The sequence below is a fragment of the Pelobates fuscus genome, chromosome 2, assembly GCF_036172605.1.
Source record: "Pelobates fuscus isolate aPelFus1 chromosome 2, aPelFus1.pri, whole genome shotgun sequence".
In the NCBI taxonomy this organism is placed as follows: Eukaryota; Metazoa; Chordata; class Amphibia; order Anura; family Pelobatidae; genus Pelobates; species Pelobates fuscus.
In genome coordinates, this window is record NC_086318.1 from 72,591,201 (window position 1) to 72,606,970 (window position 15,770).

Genomic DNA, 15,770 nt, shown 5'->3' on the forward strand with positions numbered 1-15,770 from the left:
AAATAACCGAACAAACTTTAGTTCTTTCTGTAGGATAGGATCTAGGTTTCAAAGCAATTAAAAGTTTGCAAGAGTTGAGGAACTCCCTGTATCTGGAACGATCTCCATAGAACTTTTCAGGGTTACACACAGCAGGATCACTAGCCGAGTGCAGAGTAGTATGAGGAGTATGAGTTTGTAAATCTCTGATATAAGTGAGAAGTCTTTCATTAGTAACTTGCAGGTCTTGCACACTTTGGGCTAGTGCATTAACTCTTTGATTCAGCGTAGCTATAGTAGAATCGAAATCTGCTGGATCCATTACAATGGCTGGATTATTCTGTCACGTCTAAACATTTGTTATGAAGGAACACAACTGCAGATTTCTTATAGTTTGAATATTTATTATAAAAAGTAAAAGGTATTGACTTTAATTCCAATTTACAGGTACTGTAGCTTTAAGTAATAAACGATAACTGAAGTCCACAATTATAGGCACTGTAGCTTTAAGTAGTAAACGATAACTGAAGTCCACAATTATAGGCACTGTAGCTTTAAGTAGTAAATGATAACTGAAGTCCACAATTACAGGCACTGTAGCTTTAAGTAGTAAATGATAACTGAAGTCCACAATAACAGGCACTGTAGCTTTAAGGAGTAAACGATAGTAAATTGCAGACACTGAATCAATAAAGAGTCTCTTAGTAGAATCAACGGTTTAGGTGATAAGCAGTCACAATAGCTGTTCCATAGACTTTAACCGAAGCAAGACAGATGCAGCTAACTGAGATAAAGTATGAGTTGAAGTTAGCTGTAACGGTTTTGTATTATCGAAGGATTTTGGAGACAGAAAATAACAGCTTGAGATGCAATGCTTATCACAGAGGTTTTACTTAGCTTCCGGCACATAGAACACTGGTTCCCGAGATCTCCTCAGAGGCGTTTATCCTGGATGGAGAGTGTTAAGCTTTTAGTTGTGGATGAGGAGAGGTGAAGGGAACTTGCAGAGTCTTTCAGTCCGGTCTGGTAACAGAGGTTTTCACAACGAAGTTGTAGCCGGTTCGTGAGTACGGAACGTAGTTCAATAATCCAGCCTAGATCAGCTGGTGCAGTCAGATTAAATAGGCAGACCGTGTCATAAAGGGGTGTGGCTAGGCTCCGTGGAACCAGGAAGTAAGAGGATACCATAGTTAAGGCATGACACAGGAGTAGGCAGGGGAGTAACCAGTTAAAGGGGCGTGGTTATCTGTAAATGGGGGTTGGAAGACAGGAGTATATTAAGCAGCCATTTTATGAGTAAGGGACATTTTAACAGAACTGACACTTACCTGGTAATTGTCCCTCCCACCCTCCCTGTAGTAGTGGAGTTCCCGTTTGGTCACAGCGGCGGGATAGGGCTTGGGTAATTGGAAGGTAGGAGGAGTATCAAGTGGTTAGGCTAAAGTTAGGCTGGATTAGACCGGAGTGTTAAATGGTTTGTGGGTTCGAGCTCATCGGTGGCTCCGAACCAGGTGGTGTAGGGGGGTCTCGGTACACCCCTACAGTTAAAAAAGTTATGGATATGGGGCCTCTTTGGTAGGCCATGTGTTATGTGTTATTTGTTATTTATAATGTTATGTATTGTTATTGGTCGGGGTCATTGCCGGGGGTAATTTATGTACGGTGGGGGATGGGGGTAAATTTATATTATGTGGCAATGACCCCAATTTGTTACCTTGTTTATAATAATAAATAAAGCTGTGGACTTTTATATTCCAACAGAAATACGGTGTCTGTAAGTTATTGGGGTGTTGGGGTAAACATCGCACCTGCCGAATAACGACTGTGCGCATGTCATGAAATAAGAAGGATTTTTTTAAGCTTTTATTTTAAGGTAGAAGAAAAGGGAATATTCACTGAAAACTCAGGTGAGTAAAGGTATAATGTTTTTAATAATTACCTTTAATATAAATGTAAGTCAATTTTACTTGACTGGAGGAGGTGAACTTCACTATTGTGAAGGAACCATGAATAGATAGGAAATAAGGCTCTAGAAAGATAAGAACAAACAACATTCAAAATCAAGCCGAGCCAGGTTTCAAGTACAGTGAGGGAAAAAAGTATTTGATCCCCTGCTGATTTTGAATGTTTGCCCCCTGACAAATAAATGATGAGTCTTTAATTTTAATGGTAGGTGTATTTTAACAGTGAAAGACAGAATAAAAAAAAAAAAAAAAAAAAAAAAAAACAGAAAGATTTATGTCAAAAAAGTTGTAAATTGATTTGCATGTCAATTATAGACCGATCATTTCTTTGTCAGTGAGCAAACGTTCGAAACCAACAGGGGATCAAATACTTTTTCCCCTCACTGTATATCAATCAATTAGTAAGAATACAAATAGCTGAATCCTTAAAACAATCCTAATTGTTACAAGCAGGGCTGGATTTTCCTATAGGCTAACTAGGCTTCAGCCTAGGGCCTCAAGATCAAGAGGGGTCTACATTCAAATTGTTAGCAAAATTAAAATTACACTATTCTAAAAACAGTGAACACTAAAACACTGAACCGAAAATAAGGAGAAATTCTACACATATGATATGACCAGTGGGGGGTGGGGGGAGGCGGTCCGCCCCGGGTGCCACTTACTAGGGGGGTGCCCGGGGCAGACTACAATGCCCCTCCTGCCGCGATCGCCGAGACCGGCGGTCTGCAGCTCCGCAATGTGCAGAGCGGCAGACCATGGATCTCGCATGCACTGCCCAATCAGAGCATTGCCGCGGGTTACCACGGCAACGCTCTGATTGGGTCTTGCAAGATCCATGGTCTGCAGCTCTGCTGAGCCGAAGACCGGAAATGAGGGCCACCGGACCACCAGGGACCCCACTGGACCACCAGGCAGCCCCCACTGGACCACCAGGGATTTAAGGTAATTTTTTTTAGTCACCCCCCCTCTCCTCATCACCCCCCTCCCTCTCACAATTACCCTCCCTCTCCTCATCACCCCCTCCCTCTCACAATCACCCCCCACTCCTCATCTCGACTTTTTTTTAAATTTATTATCCGTGCCACATTTTTTATAAAGGTTAGTACCAATCCCAACATGTTTCATTTAATATATTGATATATATCACAGTAATGATGTATTTTATTATCTCTCATGTAATTTACAAACTTAAAAATGGGAGGTGAAAGGGCCTCATAAGTGAAATAGCCTAGGGCCTCTTTTCATTTAGATCCGGCCCTGGTTACAAGGTGTTCACATTGAAAGGGGGAGCCTTCAAGATGATAATCCTATAGGCAGTCGGTAATGGGTTTTATCAATCAGATATATGGTGAATCCAATTCCAGTGTCCATTAGGCAGCCAGGGTCTGGAATGGTTTACCAGCCAGAAGGGGGAACTCTAAAGCCAAAATCTGTAATAGTCCAAGTCCATTTTAATAATAAGGATAAAGATTCAGGAGCTGTAGCATACACTTCAGATGCATTAACAGAGCATGTAGGCATTAACGGCACACGCTTTTAATAAGACGCGTTACTTCCGTCAGGCTCTCTTAAAGACACAGTAAACATTAAAACATTAAAGAGACAACACACATATGACAGGCTCATTGATCATTCCTTTTTGCTTCATCTGGATAGGTTTTCCTAAATGATTTGCATGAACGATAGTCAGACTAACTTAACAGCCTTGTCGACAAAATTCCATTGGATCAAATAAGTTTTTATCTTTGGACAAAAGATTTACTAGAACAAAATGTTCCTGATGTTCACAAATCTAGTAACACGAAGAGCACAATAAAGATAGCTAAGTTTAAAATGATTTTAACCCATACATGGGGAATGAATAAAGAAAAAAAAAAGATATTGTAAGGATTAACATGGCCTCAGTCTCATTGTTTCAATTTAAAATGTTTAAATTTTATATAACGACACTGATTTTCAACTTCATTATATTGTCACTTTTTAATTTTAATAAAAAGGTCAACTAAGAATCAAAGATACACACACACATATAACGTTGGCAGCTTTGCATGTCAACATTTCAACATTTCAGTTTATTTCAAACTTTCAGACAAACCTGATCAGGTACAAATAACCTAAAACCTCTGCAAACTAAGTAACATTGAAAAAAAACACATCAAGTAGCATGATAACAGCAACTTTCCAAAATGTTCAGAGATAAATGGACACTCTACGGTTTATTAAAATACATGTATTATATAAATGATCTATAAAAATCACAACCTCATTTTTGCAAAGAACGTCAATTAACTTTGTTGCTTTTGCAATGTCCATAAACAGGGCCGGACTGGAAATGAAAAGCAGCCCTGGAAAAAAATTCTATACCAGCCCTATAATGCATTGCTCCATGAAATCGGGAAAACAAACTGAAAACTATCACTCAAACGTGAACGAAAGCACTCATACGGCTTCAAAATAAACAAAAGAGCAGATTTATTGTAAGGAGGCGTGCATTGTTTCAGTCTAACTAACTTGACATATTAAGAAAAGTTTTGTAATGGACTGAAATTGTGAATGTATGCTATTGCACAGAAGTAAATATTTTGAAGTAACAAGAGTGTTACTTAAGAGTGTCTCCTTTTCTTACAACACACATTGGAAGCACAACCTCTGAGAAGATTTAAAAAGGGGGGTTTATGTTACCCTAAAACATACTTGCTGAGGAGTTTAGAGCCTGTTTTCTAAAAAGGCTCATAAGCATTCAAACTGTCCAATTAACTCAAATAGGGTGAGTTTATTTTATTATATAGCGCTGCACTACTGTCCCACAGAGTGGTAGAGGGTCTTTTCACTCTCTATCTTCTCTGTGTGTTCTTATTGTACTTTTCAAAATAGTGGGTGATTTTTGGAGCACCCATAAAGTGTACAAGCTGCCATTACTGAAAAATTACTACACTAATAAGCGCCTATAACTCACACATTTGTTTCTTCTAACAAGAGTGTGCTCTTCACTTTGGCTGACAACTGGATGATCTCAGTCAAAACCAATTTAATTCCCATAGGATAGCATTGGGAAGCTATTGTGCATCAATGCATAATGTATGGGGAGCGTTCAGTGCCTCCATGCAGATCGTGGAGATGCTCAACAGAGGTGCTGCACATTGTGACTAGAAAACAGCTCTAGTGATCTTCTGAGTGACTGTTACTAGAGATGTTCTTAGGCAGCAATGTAAACACTGTCTTTTCTCTGAAAAGGTAGCATTTACAGTGCTATGCCTACAGGGACAGGCTATAGACACCAGAGTTACTACAATAAACTGTAGTTGTTCTGATGACTATAGTGTCACTTCAATACGACGTCTTTCTCTCACCGGTCGACTCTGAGTTACAGGGAGAGCAGGAGACACAAGTGAAGATGCATTTTGTTTGTGTCTTTCTCCCCCAAGCCCCTTTCATGTTTCTCTTAGCCCCAGTCCCTTTGTCTCTTTCTCCTCTTCCCCAGCCCTTCTGTGAGTCTCTTTCCCAGGCCCCAGCACCTCTGAGTGTCTTTTTCCCCACAGCTCATCTGTGTGTCTCATTCTACCCTTCCTCAGCCCCTCTGTGTGTCTATTGTTTATCTTCCTCAGCTCCTCTGTGTGTCTCCTGTTCCCCTTCCCAAGCCCCTCTGTCTCTTTCTCCCCAGACCCCTCCATGTCTTTTTTCTCCCCATGTCAGGGTACCTGAAGTCTCTACCTCGGAGGAGGTTAGACTTTCTAACGGCCGTCCTCTCAGGGGGACTGATTCACCCAATCCTCACAGCTCTCATAACCGTTTACACGCCGGCCGCGATAGCCCCGCTTCCTTTTATGACGCGGCGCTCAGGAGCCGACGTCATGACGGCAATCACGTCCCGACCTGTCAATCTAGTTCCGAACAACGAATCAGGGCTCGGCAGGGGCAGAGTCATCAATCAAAGAACTAGGTATAAAATAGGGATGTGTGTAATGGTTCATTGCCCTGTCGTGGTTCTAGCTTGTCTGGTCACTCAGTGCTCTTATTACTATTGTCTCTTTGGTTCTGACTCGGCTTGTACTTTCGTTCCTGCTTATCTCTCGTGTCCTTTGACCTCGGCTCGTCTCTCGCTTACCTGTTCTCTCGTTCCCTCGACCTCGGCTTGTCTCTGACCATTCTTTGCTTTCTCCTTACGTTAGTCCGGCCATTCTAAGGTCCGGTATACGTACCTAGCTCCTGTTTGTATTCTGCGTGTTGGATCCCTGTCCCGATCCTGACACCCCAGTCTCTCCGTGTCCTTTTTCTCCCCAGCCTCTCTGTGTGTCTTTTTCCTCCCCTGTCCCTCCACATTTATAATTTACTTCCAGACCTCCACATATCTCATTAGCTCCCTCAGCCCCTCCATGTGTCCTATTAGCCTCTCAAAGTGTCTTACTAGCCCCCCAGCCACCCATGTGTCCCAATAGCCCCCTCCAAGTGCTCTATGTGTCTCATTCCACCCCCTCCAGCCTTACATGTGTTTCATTAGCCCCCATCCCTCCATGTGTCTTATTAGCTCATTTCGCCCCTCCCAGCCCTCCATGTGTCCCTATTGCCCCCTCCTAGCCCTCCATGTGTCCCTATAGCCCCCCTCCCAGCCCTCTATGTGTCCATATAGCCCCCTCACAGCCCTCCATGTCTTCCTACAGCCCTCCTCTGAGCCCACCACATGTCCCAATAGCCCTCCTCCATAGCAAAGTGCTATTAGCCAATGAATGAAACAAATAACTGGCTAATGATGCTTAATTGAAGCCTCTGAAGGTGGAGGAGTGTGGTTTACCCTCTCATTAGCCCCTGCAGACCCCCATGCGTCTCATTAGCCCCCCTCATGTGTCCCATCCGCCCCTCAGCCCCTCCATGTGTCACATTAGCCTCCCGATTCCCACATGTGCCTCATTTGCCCCCTAGCCCTCCATGTGTGTCATTTGCCTCTGCAGCTGCTCCATGTGCCTCATTAGTCCCCAGCCCCTCCACGCGTCTTATTAGCCCCCATTTGTTTCATTAGCCCCCTCCCAGCCCTGTGTCTCATTAGCCATCCCATGTGTCTCAGTAGTCCCCCTTGTGTCCTATTAGCCCCCAGCCATCCATGTGCCCATTTAGCCCTCCCTCCCAGCCCTCTATGTGTCCCTATACCTCGGTTGGTCGAGTGGCGGGATAAAGTGGGACGTTATAGGTTGATACGTAGGTTGAGCTATGTGTTTGCCGTAGGCTGGTGCATAATGGAACCTTCAATATGAATGTTAGTAACTGGGATTTAGTATACGGTTCATTTTGCGTTAAGCACGTAATTTCCCTCTTTTACTGTTCAGCCGTTCTTAAAGTGTAGGGTCTTAAAGTGTGAGCATTGTGCTTAGAACTGGTCTAGGCTGAGTCGAGGATTGTGGGTGTCCCTAACCAAGGGGGTGGCGGGGGGGGAGATGGGAGCTCCACCAAACTAAAGTAGCTCCACGCAGCAAGTACCCTGCCTGGCAGTGGCGCTTGCCAAGACCGGGCATGGAAGGGCCGCAACAACTTGTATTTAACAAAAAACAGAAGTGAGAACATAAGTCATAGCGGCATAAGTTGCTAAACTGCTTAGTAGATACACCCCAAAAGGAAACATGCTTTTTTAAAAAAAATGTATTGGGATTATATTTACAAGAGTGTCTTAAAAGCCCTACAGGGCCTCTGACACATGGTACTGCCATTCGATTCGACAGTCACTAGCCTGATATTAATACATGTTACTCTACGTTATACTAGCATTTGCCGTTGCTTTCAACCCTATTGTGCCATACCAATTATGTATGCATAAGTGTTAATCATCCTCCTAAGCATTCCACAAGTATGCCTTATAAACATATGTATTATCTATAAAAAATAATAAAAATAAAAATATTACGTTCACCATTTCACAAGCGTTTTATAAATGTATATCTTATAAATTCTGTCTCCTCCATCACAGCCTCAAACCAGTTGAGCACTATTGCATTCTTGTGGTATAAACCTCATTCCTGTTGTAAATTCTCTTTTATACCCGCCGTTCAACTGGCTCAGTAAGTATGTATTGTATAACTTTTAACATGTGTATTTCTTATGGTCTCTATGTTAACCATTTCAAAAGCTAGACATTTATTATTATTATTAGTAGTAGTAATCACACCATAGGTTTCTGTACTGTCTCATTACTATCATATTTCCTTTAATTGCTACTTCTCCAGAATAGTGATGAACCGAACTGTTAGCCGGCGAATAGTTCCTGGCGAACATAGCGTGTTCGCGTTCGCCACGGCGGACAAACACATGCGCGGTTCGATCCGCCCCCTATTCTTCATCATTGACTAAACTTTGACCCTGTGCCTCACAGTCAGCAGACACATCCCAGCCAATCAGCAGCAGACCCTCCCTTCCAGACCCTCCCACCTCCTGTACAGCATCCATTTTAGATTAATTCTGAAGCTGCATTCTTAGATAGAGGAGGGAAAGTGTAGCTGCTGCTCATTTGATAGGGAAATGTATAGCTAGGCTAGTGTATTCAGTGTCCACTACAGTCCTGAAGGACTCATCTGCTGTAAGGACAGCACCCCAAAAAGCCCTTTTTAGGGCTAGAACATCAGTCTGCTTTTTTTTGTGTGTAATCTTATTGCAGTTGCCTGCCTGCCAGCTTCTGTGTCAGGCTCACAGTGGATACTGTGCCCACTTGCCCAGTGCCACCACTCATATCTGGTGTCACAATAGCTTAAGCTTGCATTTAATAACAAAAACATGTTTTCACTGTAATAGATTGAATAGCAGTTGCCTGCCTGCCAGCTTCTGTGTCAGGCTCACAGTGGATACTGTGCCCACTTGCCCAGTGCCACCACTCATATCTGGTGTCACAATAGCGTGCATTTAAAAACAAAAAATGTTTTTTCACTGTAATAGATTAATTAGCAGTTAGTTGTCTGCAAGCGTCTGTGTGTCAGGCCAACAGCGTGTACTCTGCCAGTGTGCACAGTGCCACTCATATATGGTGGCACAATAGCGTGCATTTAAAAACCCACAAACTTTTTTTTCACTGTAATAGATTGAATAGCAGTTAGTTGTCTGCAAGCGTCTGTGTGTCAGGCTCACAGTGGATACTGTGCCCACTTGCCCAGTGCCACCACTCATATCTGGTGTCACAATAGAGTGCATTTAAAAACAAAAAAATTTTTTTCACTGTAATAAATGAATTAGCAGTTAGTTGTCTGCAAGCGTCTGTGTGTCAGGCCAACAGCGTGTACTCTGCCAGTGTGCACAGTGCCACTCATACCTGGTGGCACAATAGCGTGCATTTAAAAACAAAAAACTTTTTTCACTGTTATAGATTGAATAGCAGTTAGTTGTCTGCAAGCGGGTGTGTGAGGCCTACAGCGTGTACTCTGCCAACCTCTGCCAGTGCACATTGCCACTAATATCTGGTGTCACAATAGCGTGCATTTAAAACCAAAAAACTTTTTTCACTGTTATAGATTGAATAGCAGTTAGTTGTCTTCAAGCGGGTGTGTCAGGCCTACAGCGTGTACTCTGCCAACCTCTGCCACTGCACAGTGCCACTCATATCTGGTCTCACAGTAGCTTGCACACATAGTACCACTAATCCAAAAAAAAATGAAAGGCAGAGGCAGGCCACCCCTTGTGGGCCATCGTGGTCGTGGTGCTGTGATTCCCTTTTGCCCTAGAATAATGCCCAGTTTTCAGAGGCAACGTACACTGAACTTGAAAAGTTCTGAGGACATAGTTGACTGGCTAACACAGGACACCCGATCTTCTACAGCTTCCGCTCGGAACCTTGACGCACCATCCTCCTCCAGCTTAGCTTCGGGCACCTCTCAAGATACCACTCACCCGCCTGCCGCCACCACCAACACTAGAACCACAGTCGCTTCACTTGGTATGTCAGAGGAGTTATTTACACATCCGTTTGAAGAAATGAGTGATGCGCAATCATTATTGCCAGAGGATGTAGATAACAGGGATATGTCTCAGGCAGGCATTACACACATGGGCGTACGGTGTGATGATGATGATGTTGTACCCGCTGCTGCTTTCTTTGCTGAGTTGTCAGATACAAGTGAAGCGGTTGATGATGACGATGCGTCCATGGATGTCACGTGGGTGCCCGCTCGGCAAGAAGAAGAACAGGGCGAAAGTTCAGATGGGGAGACAGAGAGGAGGAGGAGGAGACGAGTTGGAAGCAGGGGGAGGTCGTCGCAGACAGCATGCATCGGCACCCGGGATCAGCCCAACAGCACGCCAATCAACGCATGCTGTGTCCACCACCAGAATGCCGTCATTGCAGAGCTCAGCAGTGTGGCAAATTTTTAGTGTGTCTGCCTCTGACAACAGCGATGCCATTTGCAACCTGTGCCAAAAGAAACTGAGTCGTGGGAAGTCCAACACCCACCTAGTAAGCACATGATCACACATCACAAACGCCTATGGGATCAACACATGAGTACAAGCAGCACACAAACTCAAAGCCACCATCCTCCTCCTGGTCCAGCATCTTCAGCCACGTCAACCACTGCTGTCCTCCTTGCACCCTCTCAACCATCCGCCACTCCGTCTCTCGCCTTGAGCAGTTCCCTCTCATCTGCCCACAGTCAGGTGTCTGTCAAGGACATGTTTGAGCGTAAGAAGCCAATGTCAGAAAGTCACCCCCTTGCCCAGCGTCTGACAGCTGGCTTGTCTGAACTATTAGCCCGCCAGCTTTTACCATACAAGCTGGTGGAGTCTGAGGCGTTCAAAAAATTTGTGGCTAGTGGAAGGTACCCGGATGAAATTTCTTTTCACAAAAGGCCATCCCCAACCTGTACTCGATTGTGCAAAAAGAAGTAATGGCATGTCTGGCACACAGTGTTGGGGAAAGGGTCCATCTGACCACTGATACCTGGTCTACAAAGCATGGTCAGGGCCAGTATATCACCTACACTGCGCATTGGGTGAACCTGCTGATGGCTGCCAAGCATGGAATGCGTGGCTCTGCAGAGGAGTTGGTGACACCACCACGACTTGCAGGCAGGCCTGCTGCCACCTCCTCTACTCCTCCTACTCCATCCTCTTCCATAACCTCCTCGGCTGAGTCCTCTTCTGCTGCTGCGTCTTGCTCCACATCAACGGCACCCCCCCAGCTCCCCAGGTACTATTCCACATCCCGGATACTGCAGTGTCACGCCGTCTTGGGTTTGACTTGCTTGAAAGCAGAGAGTCACACCGGACAAGCACTCCTTTCCGTCCTGAACGCACAGGTGGAAAAGTGACTGACTCCGCAGCAACTGGATATCGGCAAAGTGGTTTGTGACAACGGAACAAATTTGTTGGCGGCATTGAAGTTGGGCAAATTGACACATGTGCCGTGCATGGCACATGTGTAATCTGATCGTACAACGCTTTGTGCATACGTACACAGGCTTACAGGACGTCCTGAAGCAGGCCAGGAAGGTGTGTGGCCATTTCAGGCGTTCCTACACGGCCATGGCGCACTTTGCAGATATCAACACTCCTAATGTTCGACCGTCTGCTCCAACAAGAAAAAGCTGTTAATGAATATTTGTATGACCGGGGTGCTAGGACAGCCTCTGGGGAGTTGGGAATTTTTTTTGCCACGTTACTGGTTGCTCATGCGCAATGCCTGTAGGCACATGCGTCCTTTTGAGGAGGTGACAAACCTAGTCAGTCGCACCGAGGCACCATCAGCGACATCATACCATTTGTTTTCTTCCTGGAGCGTGCCCTGCGAAGAGTGCTGGATCAGGCCGTAGATGAGCGTGAAGAGGAAGAGGAAGAGTTGTGGTCACCATCACCACCAGAAACAGCCTTATCAGCATCGCTTGCTGGACCTGCGGCAACGCTGGAAGAGGATTGTGAGGAAGAGGAGTGAGAGGAGGAATGTGGCTTTGAGGAGGAGGAGGAAGACCGACCACAACAGGCATCCCAGGGTGCTCGTTGTCACCTATCTGGTACCCGTGATGTTGTACGTGGCTGGGGGGAAGAACATACCTTCATTGAGATCACTGAGGAGGAGGAATGGGAAATGAGTAGCTCGGCATCCAACCTTGTGCAAATGGGGTCTTTCATGCTGCCGTGCCTGTTGAGGGACCCTTGTATAAAAAGGCTGAAGGAGAACGACCTGTACTTGGTGTCCAAGCTACTAGACCCCAGAAAGTGGCTGAAATGTTACCAAATGACAACAAGTCGGAAAGGATGCAGCATTTGCAAAATAAATTAAAAAGTATGCTTTTCACAGCATATAAGGGTGATGTCACAGCACAACGGGAATCTAACAGGGGAAGAGGTGAAAGTAATCCTCCTCCTCCCATGACCACGCCGGCAAGGACAGGACGCTTTAAAGACGTGTTGTTGATGGAGGACATGCAGAGCTTTTTAAGTCCTACGCATCGCCACAGCCCTTCGGGATCCACCCTCAGAGAACGACTCGACCGACAGGTAGCAGACTACCTCGCCTTAACTGCAGATATCGTCACTCTGAGGAGCGATGAACCCCTTGACTACTGGGTGTGCAGGCTTGACCTGTGGCCTGAGCTATCCCAATTTGCGATAGAACTTCTGGCCTGCCCCGCTTCAAGTGTCCTGTCAGAAAGGACCTTCAGTGCAGCAGGAGTTATTGTCACTGAGAAGAGAAGTCGCCTAGGTCAAAAAAGTCTAGATTACCTCACCTTTATTAAGATGAATGAGGGATGGATCCCGAAGGGACTGACAGTGGGCGATACATTCGACTAAAAAAGGCCTGATGAGATGAGCTGCCTTGGGCTAAAAATGGTGACCCTATGAAGGAGGAACAGTCCCTATTCTGCTCTGTGTCAGTGTGTATCAGGGTCTCTGAGGACAGGTGTCAATCCATATCTGCCAAGTGACCCTATGTAGGAGGAACAGTCCCTATTCTGCTCTGTATCAGTGTGTATCAGGGTCTCTGAGGACAGGTGTCAATCATATCTGCCAAGTGACCCTATGTAGGAGGAACAGTCCCTATTTCGCTCTGTGTCAGTGTGTATCAGGGTCCCTGAGGACAGGTGTCAATCCATATCTGCCAAGTGACCCTATGTAGGGGGAACAGTCCCTATTCTGCTCTGTGTCAGTGTGTATCAGGGTCTCTGAGGACAGGTGTCAATCTATATCTGCCAATTGACCCTATGTAGGAGGAACAGTCTCTATTCTGCTCTGTGTCAGTGTGTATCAGGGTCCCTGAGGACAGGTGTCAATCCATATCTGCTAAGTGACCCTATGTAGGGGGAACAGTCCCTATTCTGCGCTGTGTCATTGTGTATCAGGGATCCTTAGGACAGGTGTCAATCCATATCTGCCAAGTGACCCTATGTAGGGGGAACAGTCCCTATTCTGCTCTGTGTCAGTGTGTATCAGGGATCCTTAGGATAGCTGTCAATCCATATCTGCCAAGTGACCCTATGTAGGGGGAACAGTCCCTATTCTGCTCTGTGTCAGTGTGTATCAGGGTCCCTGAGGACAGGTGTCAATCCATATCTGCTAAGTGACCCTATATAGGGAGAACAGTCCCTATTCTGCACTGTGTCAGTGTGTATCAGGGATCCTTAGGACAGGTGTCAATCCATATCTGCCAAGTGACCCTATGTAGGGGGAACAGTCCCTATTCTGCTCTGTGTCAGTGTGTATCAGGGTCCCTGAGGACAGGTGTCAATCCATATCTGCCAAGTGACCCTATGTAGGGGGAACAGTCCCTATTCTGCTCTGTGTCAGTGTGTATCAGGGTCTCTGAGCACAGGTGTCAATCCATATGTCAGGTGTCAATCCATATCCATTGTGATTTAGGAATGTTAGGTGATTTATGCCCTTTATGGATTAAAACCAGACTCTGCATCAACTGTGTAATTTTCCATGGGAGTTTTGCCATGGATTCCCCTCCGGCATGCCACAGTCCAGGTGTTAGTCACCTTGAAACAACTTTTCCATCACTATTGTGGCCAGAAAGAGTCCCTGTGGGTTTTAAAATTTGCCTGCCCATTGAAGTCAATGGCGGTTTGCCTGGTTCGCCGGTTCGCGAACGTTTGAGGAAGTTCGCTTCGCCGTTCGCGAACCGAAAATTTTGTGTTCGCGACATCACTACTCCAGAACTCTACAACCTATATCTGATCTTCCAATCACCCCCTCCATTACTTTTATCACAGCCTCACGTGGCCACCCTGCACCTACATTGGGCCTCTTCTCAGCCTCATATACATAGTCCTTGCAAAAGGCCATCACTGGGACTTTGCAACATCCGTTTCATGTGACCCTTAGTGGGCAACATACTATGTTCCTATTTCAGAACTTCGTTGGGATTTTCATTTGCATAACATCCACTTACAGGGCTTGCATACACCCCCACACCACACGATATCGATAAACTAATCATACCTTACTATACGGCTTTCACTAGGTCATCCTCCTGGGGAAACTGTATTCTTCATCACGTACATTGTCCCTACCCCATGTCAAGCACTCTGGTTCAGCAGCATCTATTAGCAAAGTGCTAATAGCAAAGTGCTATCAGCCAATGAATAAAACAAAGAACAAATATCTATTTTTCCAAGCTGAAGCCTCTGAAGGTGGAGGAGGTGTAGTTTACCCTCCAGCAGAAGAGGGGTTGAACTCAGTATGTGCAGCACAAACGCTGTGATCATGGAACTCGGAGTAACCCAAGGCACCAAGACAACTTTAAATAACTTATGTAGTCATGGAACTTGGAGTAACCTTTAAATAACATAGTAGCCATGATTTCAAATGATAATTTGAATTCCTTAATATATTATTTTTTTTGGCTAACGATATAGTGTATTAATTGAATTGCATTAGCTATATAAATTCCCGAATATATAATTTATTTTTCTGAAACCCGCACTAAATATAACTAAACACATAAACATTGGAAAAATAATGCTGTTTCTATATACTTGTTAAGCCTTCACTATATTTGAAAAACCCACATAGCAATTTGTGCACAGATTTCCTGGCTTTAATCATAATTAGTGAAAGTTCAGGAATTCATTTTTCTTCAATAAACAGCCGGCCTTTGATACTGGTACATGCATCAGACGAAGTCTTGCAGTGGAGAGTGGATGGCAATTTGATTAAATACAAACATGGGCATTTATCATTTTTAACTTCACTTTCATATTTTTAGGCACATTAATTTTATCGGAGACAGAGTTCAGGAGTGTGAAATTAAAAATGTTTACAGAGATTTTGTTTTATTACCTTGTCAGCTTCAGAAGCTGCTCCATTACAGGTGTATTTGAGAATGGAAGTGAATTAGTGGATTAGGGACAGGTGCATATTTATGGGTTAAAGTGGGATACTGAAAATCAACCTGTTGGCATAACATATTTGCTATAAAACATTTTCTCTAGTTACAATATCCAGCTTGATGTTGATGGAAAAAGATAAAATGAATTTAGTAAATATAACAGATATTTGGAGTTATATGCATAGCTTAAAAAACACGATAGGACAAGATAGGTCTTTGACCGCGTACCAAAGAGTTTAATTTCAAACACTGCTGACAATGTGTAGTTTCATTGCAGTACAACATTCCCATGAAAATAGTTAAAGTAAAACTAAATTCACCCAGACCACTTAATCTTACTATTAGTTTTAACCCTGCAATGTCAACATTGTTCCTGACAGTCACTAGAGGTGCTTTCTGCTCCAGAACAGAATAAACTGTGGTCCTGCAATTAAATGTTGCCCATAGCAGCAGTTGATTGGAGGATGACAATGCTTGGCCGATTATGCATTAGTCTTTGAGACACATTTGATTGGTCAAGATCCCTGACATCTTCA